The 5,845-nt window shown below is 41.7% G+C and overlaps 1 pseudogene; it reads left to right on the forward strand.

Moving 5' to 3' along the window:
* Positions 1–4,777, forward strand: part of LOC105502246 — an 8,369-nt pseudogene extending 3,592 nt beyond the window's left edge.
* Positions 4,778–5,845: the final 1,068 nt, after the last annotated feature.

The raw sequence follows: 5,845 nt of genomic DNA on the forward strand, positions 1-5,845 counted from the left end.
CTAGATTTTTGTATTTTTTAGTAGAGACGGGGTTTCACCGTGTTAGCCAGGATGGTCTCGATCTCCTGACTTCATGATCCGCCCGTCTCGGCCTCCCAAAGTGCTGGGATTACAGGCTTGAGCCACCGCGCCCAGCCAGTGTCTGTCTTTTAAAGCTGCTAAGTTTTCAGGTAATTTGTTACACTGTGATAAGTAACTAATACAGATTTTTTTACCTAGAAGTGGGGGCACTGCCATAACAAAAACCTAAAGTGTGAAAGTGGCTTTGGAATTGGGGAGCCTTGGAGGAAAGTGTTAGTGAAAAGTCTGAATACCTTGAAGAAGCCTCAGGCCCTTGAGGAGATTGTAAGTGAGAGCACAAAGGAGGAAAGTGAGGAAAACCTTGCTGTCAGTTGGAGGAAAGGGGTTATTATTACAGAGCAGCAAAAAGTTTAGCAACACTGTCACCTGGGCTAATGTGGAAAGTAAAAATGTACCAAATGAACCGCATGATCTAGCAAAAAGATTTCCAGGCAACCTGTTGAAAGCATCTCCTGGTTTCTTCTTATTGTTCATAGTAAAATGCAAGAGGAGAGAGATAAGTCAAGAACTATTCAACATGAAGGACACGAAGGAACCAGAATATGAGGGGTTTGAAAATTTTCAGCTTCTCTAACCGGCTAAATGTAAGACATAGATTCGGTTTTTGGGGTTTTGTTTTTGTTTTTGTTTTTTTAGAGACAGGGCGCCACTCTGAGGTCCAGGCTGGAGTGTAGTGGAATGATCATAACTCACTGTAGCCTCAAATTCCTGGACTGAAGCAATCCTCCTGCCTTGGCCTCCTGAAGCTCTGGGGTTATAGGCATGAGCCACCATGCCTGGCCAAGAAGTGAATTCTGAGCAAAGATCAAATCTAGGGCACTACTGGGAAAACATGGTCTAAAGACAAAGTAAAATTCTTTGTCACAATGATCCAAGGTAGACCCTCAGAGTACCGTTCAGTAAGACAAAAGGCCCTGTAAAGATTTTAAGGGTATGCTTTATAGATACTCTCCATTAAACAGTGGCACTTTTCAAAAGCTTAAGAGCACTGCACCTCAGCAGAAGCCCAATATTGAGAAGGCCTTATTGCAGAGAGGTTTGTGGCTGCTGTCTTAGACTTATGGAATGAACCGCAAAAAGATTCACAGGATCCACAAAAAGATTCACAGATCCACAACATTTTAGAATCATATTGGCAGAAACAGCTTAGAATGAAAGGGACAAAGACTACATGAATGAAGAGACTTTTGAATTCCCAAAATTCCACCTGCTGTAATCAGACAGAAAACTCCACAGCTGAAAAACATGAGTTATCTCTCATGGAAAAGGAAGGATGACTTAGCAGAACCAAGAGCTCCAAGGTAGGGACCAAGAGTCATGGGGATGAGTAGGAATGAATCCTAATAAAAGACTCTCCGAACTTTGCCTAGCTGGGTCTCAGAACCACTATGGACCAGTCCTAGCTTTCCCCTTTTTGCACAGGAGTGTTTATAGTGTTTGTCGTATGCCCATCCCACCATTGTGTGGTGTGTGTGGGTGTCTGTGTATGTTGGGGAAGATAATTTAGCACCAGTTCACAGGTGTTCAGATTGCGAGAAGCTATCTTTAAGGAAATACACCTGAAAAGCATGGTCTGCCTCTGGACCTGGTTTATATGCTGTGACTCTGGATTTTGAACTGATACTGAAATAAGAGAGACTTTTAGGACCCTTAGGAAAGGAGTGAATATATATTGTGTAGAAAATTACGAATAATTTGTGGCCAGATGGTGGCTTAAAAATATATCCACAAATTCCTTGATACTCTTCCTAGTATCTTCTTTAAGATATAGAACTTAATTTCTCCCCATTAGAGAGAAATTTGGATTTAGTGACCTTTCTAACAAATAGAATATGGCAGATGTGACAGTGTGTCACTTTCCAAGTGAGGTCATACAAGGCATTGCACCTTTCTTCTTGCTGTCTCTGTTGGGTCACTAAAGCCAGCTGCCATGATGTGAGGACACTCAAGCAGCCCTGTGGAGAGACTGGAGGCTTCTTGGGCAACAAACATCTGAGTTTGATAACTTTCATTTAAGCCTATGACTTTTTTTTTTTGAGACGGAGTTTCACTCTTGTTGCTCAGGCCAGAATGCAATGGCATGATCTCGGCTGACTGCAACCTCCGCCTCCCAGGTTCAAGCGATTCTCCTGCTTCAGCCTCCCAAGTAGCTGGAATTACAGGCATGTGCCACCACGCCTAGCTAATTTTGTATTTTTAGCAGAGAAGGGGTTTCTCCGTGTTGGTCAGGCTGATCTCGAACTCCCAACCTCAGGTGATCCACGTGCCTCGGCCTCCCAAAGTGCTGGGATTACAGGCGTGAGCCATCGTGCCCAACCCTCTTATGATCCCTTTTGAGTTAATTTTTTTATATTCTGTAAGTTAAGAGGTGAGTTTTTTTGATTGTTTAAAAATACACTGCTATTCAATTGTTCAAGCACTTTTTGTTGAAAAGATTATTCATTCCCCATTTTATTGTCTTGGGACCTTTGTCAAATATCAATTGATGGCTGGGTGCAGTGGCTCACACCTACAATCTCAGCATTTTGGGAGGCCAAGGCCAAAGGAGGCCGAGGTGAAAGGATCGTTTGACCTCAGGAGTTTGAGACCAGCCCGGGCAACACCGTGAAATGCTGTCTGCACCAAAAATACACAAAATTAGTGGGACGTGGTGGGGAGTACCCGCATCCCAGCCACTCGGAAGGCTGAGGTGGGAGGATCCCTTGAGCCGGGGAGGTGTAGACTACAGTGAGCCGAGATCACCCCACTGCACTCTGGCCTGGGTGACAGAGTGAGACCCTATCTCAAAAAAAATAAAATAAAAATAAAAAAAATCAGTTGACTATGTATGTGTGAGTCTATTTCTGAACTCTCTTTTTGTTCCATTGATCTAAATGGTTATCTTTATGCCAAAACAGCATTGTCTTAGTTTCTGTAGATTTATATTGGTAATCAAATTAGGTAGTAGTATTTCTCCAACTTTATTTTTATTCTAAAAATTATTTGGCCTTTTAAAAAATCTCCACATACATTTTAGAATCAGCTTATCAATTTTTACAAGAAAATTTGCTGAGATTTTGATTGGAATGGCATTGCATGACTAAATCAATGTGTGGAGGAATTGACATGCAACAATATTGAGTCTGGCAATCCATGCAAATGACACATCTTTCTATTTACTTGGATCTTCTTTAATTTGACATCTTTTCCCAAATTTATCCCTAAGTGTTCAATATTTTTATGCTATTATAAATGGCGTTTTTAGAGAATTTCCAGATATCTTTCTGTTCTTGGTTTCTAAGTTAATTCTGTGGCTATTAGAGCACATTGTGGAATTTCAATCTTTTATCCAGACTTGTTTTATGACTTGGAATACAGGTTTTCTTGGTAAATGTCCTGAGGGGACTTGAAAAGCATATGTATTCTGCGTTGTTGGATGAAATGTCTATAAATGTCAATTAGGTCAAGGTGTTTTATAGTGTTATTCAAGTTTTCTAAATCCTTACTGATTTTCTTTCTACTTGATCTATCAGTGATTGAGATGTTGGAAAATCTAATTGAGGTGGTTTTGTCTATCTCTCAACTCTTTCAGTTTTTGCTTTCGTGTATTTTGGAGCTCTGTTGTTAGATGTATACAATTTAAAACTGTCGCATTATCTGATGAATTGACGTTATTATTATTTTATTATTATTCTTTCCCTTCACATGTAGGGCATTTGTTCATAGGAAGGCCACAGTTTTTGGTACCTCTCCTCACAGTGATCCCAGATTCCTGTTGGGTGTGTTGTAAAGAGAGGAACCATTCCTCAGGCCCCCTGCTCTGAGCACATCCCTGACCTTTTTACTATTAAGAAATTATCGAGGGCAGGCATGGTGGCTCACGCCTGTAATCCCAGCACTTTGGGAGGCCGAGGCGGGCGGATCACGAGGTTAAAAGATCGAGACCATCCTGGCCAACATGGTGAAACCCCGTCTCTACTACAAAAAAAATAAATAAATAATACAAAAATTAGCTGGGCGTGGTGGTGAGCGCCTGTAGTCCCAGCTACCTGGGAAGCTGAGGCAAGAGAATCGCTTGAACCTGGGAGGCGGAGGCAGAGGTTGCAGTGAGCCGAGATCGCGCCACTGCACTCCATCCAGCCTGCAACAGGGCGAGACACCGTCTCAAAAAAGAAAAAAGAAATTATCAAGTTGTGTTTGCAGCCGCCGTCGCTGCCACGCCACCATCGCTCTCCAACGCCAACGCCACCTCTCCCTCTCCGAGCTCCAGTCGAAGGAGAAGGGGATAAGTGAGGAAGCCTCTATACCTTGGCATGTACAAAGCCAACTGCCAGCAAACTGGCCGGTGGTAAAGCACCCAGGAAGCAACTGGCTATAAAAGCCGCTCGCAAGACTGCGCCCTCTACTGGAGGGGTGAAGAAATCTCATCGTTATAGGCCTGTTAACCGTGGCACTCCGTGAAATTAGGCGTTATCATAAGTCCACTGAACTAATTCGCAAACTTCCCTTTCCGCGGCTGGTGAAAGAAATTGCTCAGGACTTTAAAACAGATCTGCGCTTCCAGAGCACAGCTATCGGTGCTTTGCAGGGGGCAAGTGAAGCCTATCTTCTTGGCCTTTTTGAAGACACCAACCTGGGTGCTATCCATGCCAAACGTGTAACAATTAGGCCAAAAGATATCCAGCTAGCACTCCGCACACGTGGAGAACGTGCTTAAGAATCCACTATGATGGGAAACATTTCATTCTTAAAAAAAAAAAAAATCTTCCTGTTATTGGTAGTTCTGAACGTTAGTTGTTTTTTTTTTTTTTTTTTTCCCATAGGGTCAAAAGGTACCTAAGTATATGAATTACTAGTGCAAAAATAGGGGACAGAAATCAGGTATTGGGCAGTCTTTCCATTTTCATTTGTGTGTGACTTTTTAGTATAAATGAGAGGACGTAAAGCATTAATGCAAGTTAAAATGTTTCCGTGAACAAGTTTCAGCAGTTCAGCTTTATAATAATTGTAAATAAACCTGTTACATTTTTCTGGACAATGCTAGCATTTGGTTTTTTTTTAAACAAGTAAATTTCTTATTGACAGCAAGTAAATAGTGTTGGTAGCATTTTTATCATATAGTAGATTCTATCCATTCACTATACTTTTCTGAGTTGTCCTACATGCAAGCACGTGTGTTTAATGTTGTCTGTCTTCAGTGCTGTTCCTGTAAGTTTGTTATTAAAATACATTAAACTATAAAAAAAAATTATCATTTTTATCCCTGGAAATATTTCTTGCTCTGAAATCTACTTTTTGTTTTTGTTGTTGTTTTGTTGTTTTGAGACAGGGTCTCGCTCTGTCACCCAGGCTGGAGTGTAGTGGCGCGATCTTGGCTCACTGCAAGCTCCGCCTCCCGGGTTCAAGGGATTCTCTTGCTTCAGCCTCCAGAGTAGCTGGGACTACAGGCTCCCACCACCACGTCTAGCTAATTTTTGTATTTTTAGTAGACACGGAATTTTGCCACGTTGGCCAGGCTGGTCTTGAACTCCTGACCTCAGGTGATCTGCCTCCCATAGTGCTGGGATTACAGGTGTAAGCCACCACACTGGGCCTGTTAAAAGTATTTTTTCTGTCCATCTTATGGACCTGTATGTTGGACTGCTTGCTATTGTCCTGCAGGTTGTTAAGATTTGTTTTTATTTTTATTGTTTTATTTTTTATGTTTAAAATTTTTTTTTCTTTTAAAAAACAAGAGACAAGTTCTCCTATATTGTCCAGGCTGGTCTCAAATTCCTGGGTTCAA

This window comes from Colobus angolensis, unplaced genomic scaffold (assembly GCF_000951035.1).
Source record: "Colobus angolensis palliatus isolate OR3802 unplaced genomic scaffold, Cang.pa_1.0 Scaffold78, whole genome shotgun sequence".
NCBI classification, from domain to species: Eukaryota; Metazoa; Chordata; class Mammalia; order Primates; family Cercopithecidae; genus Colobus; species Colobus angolensis.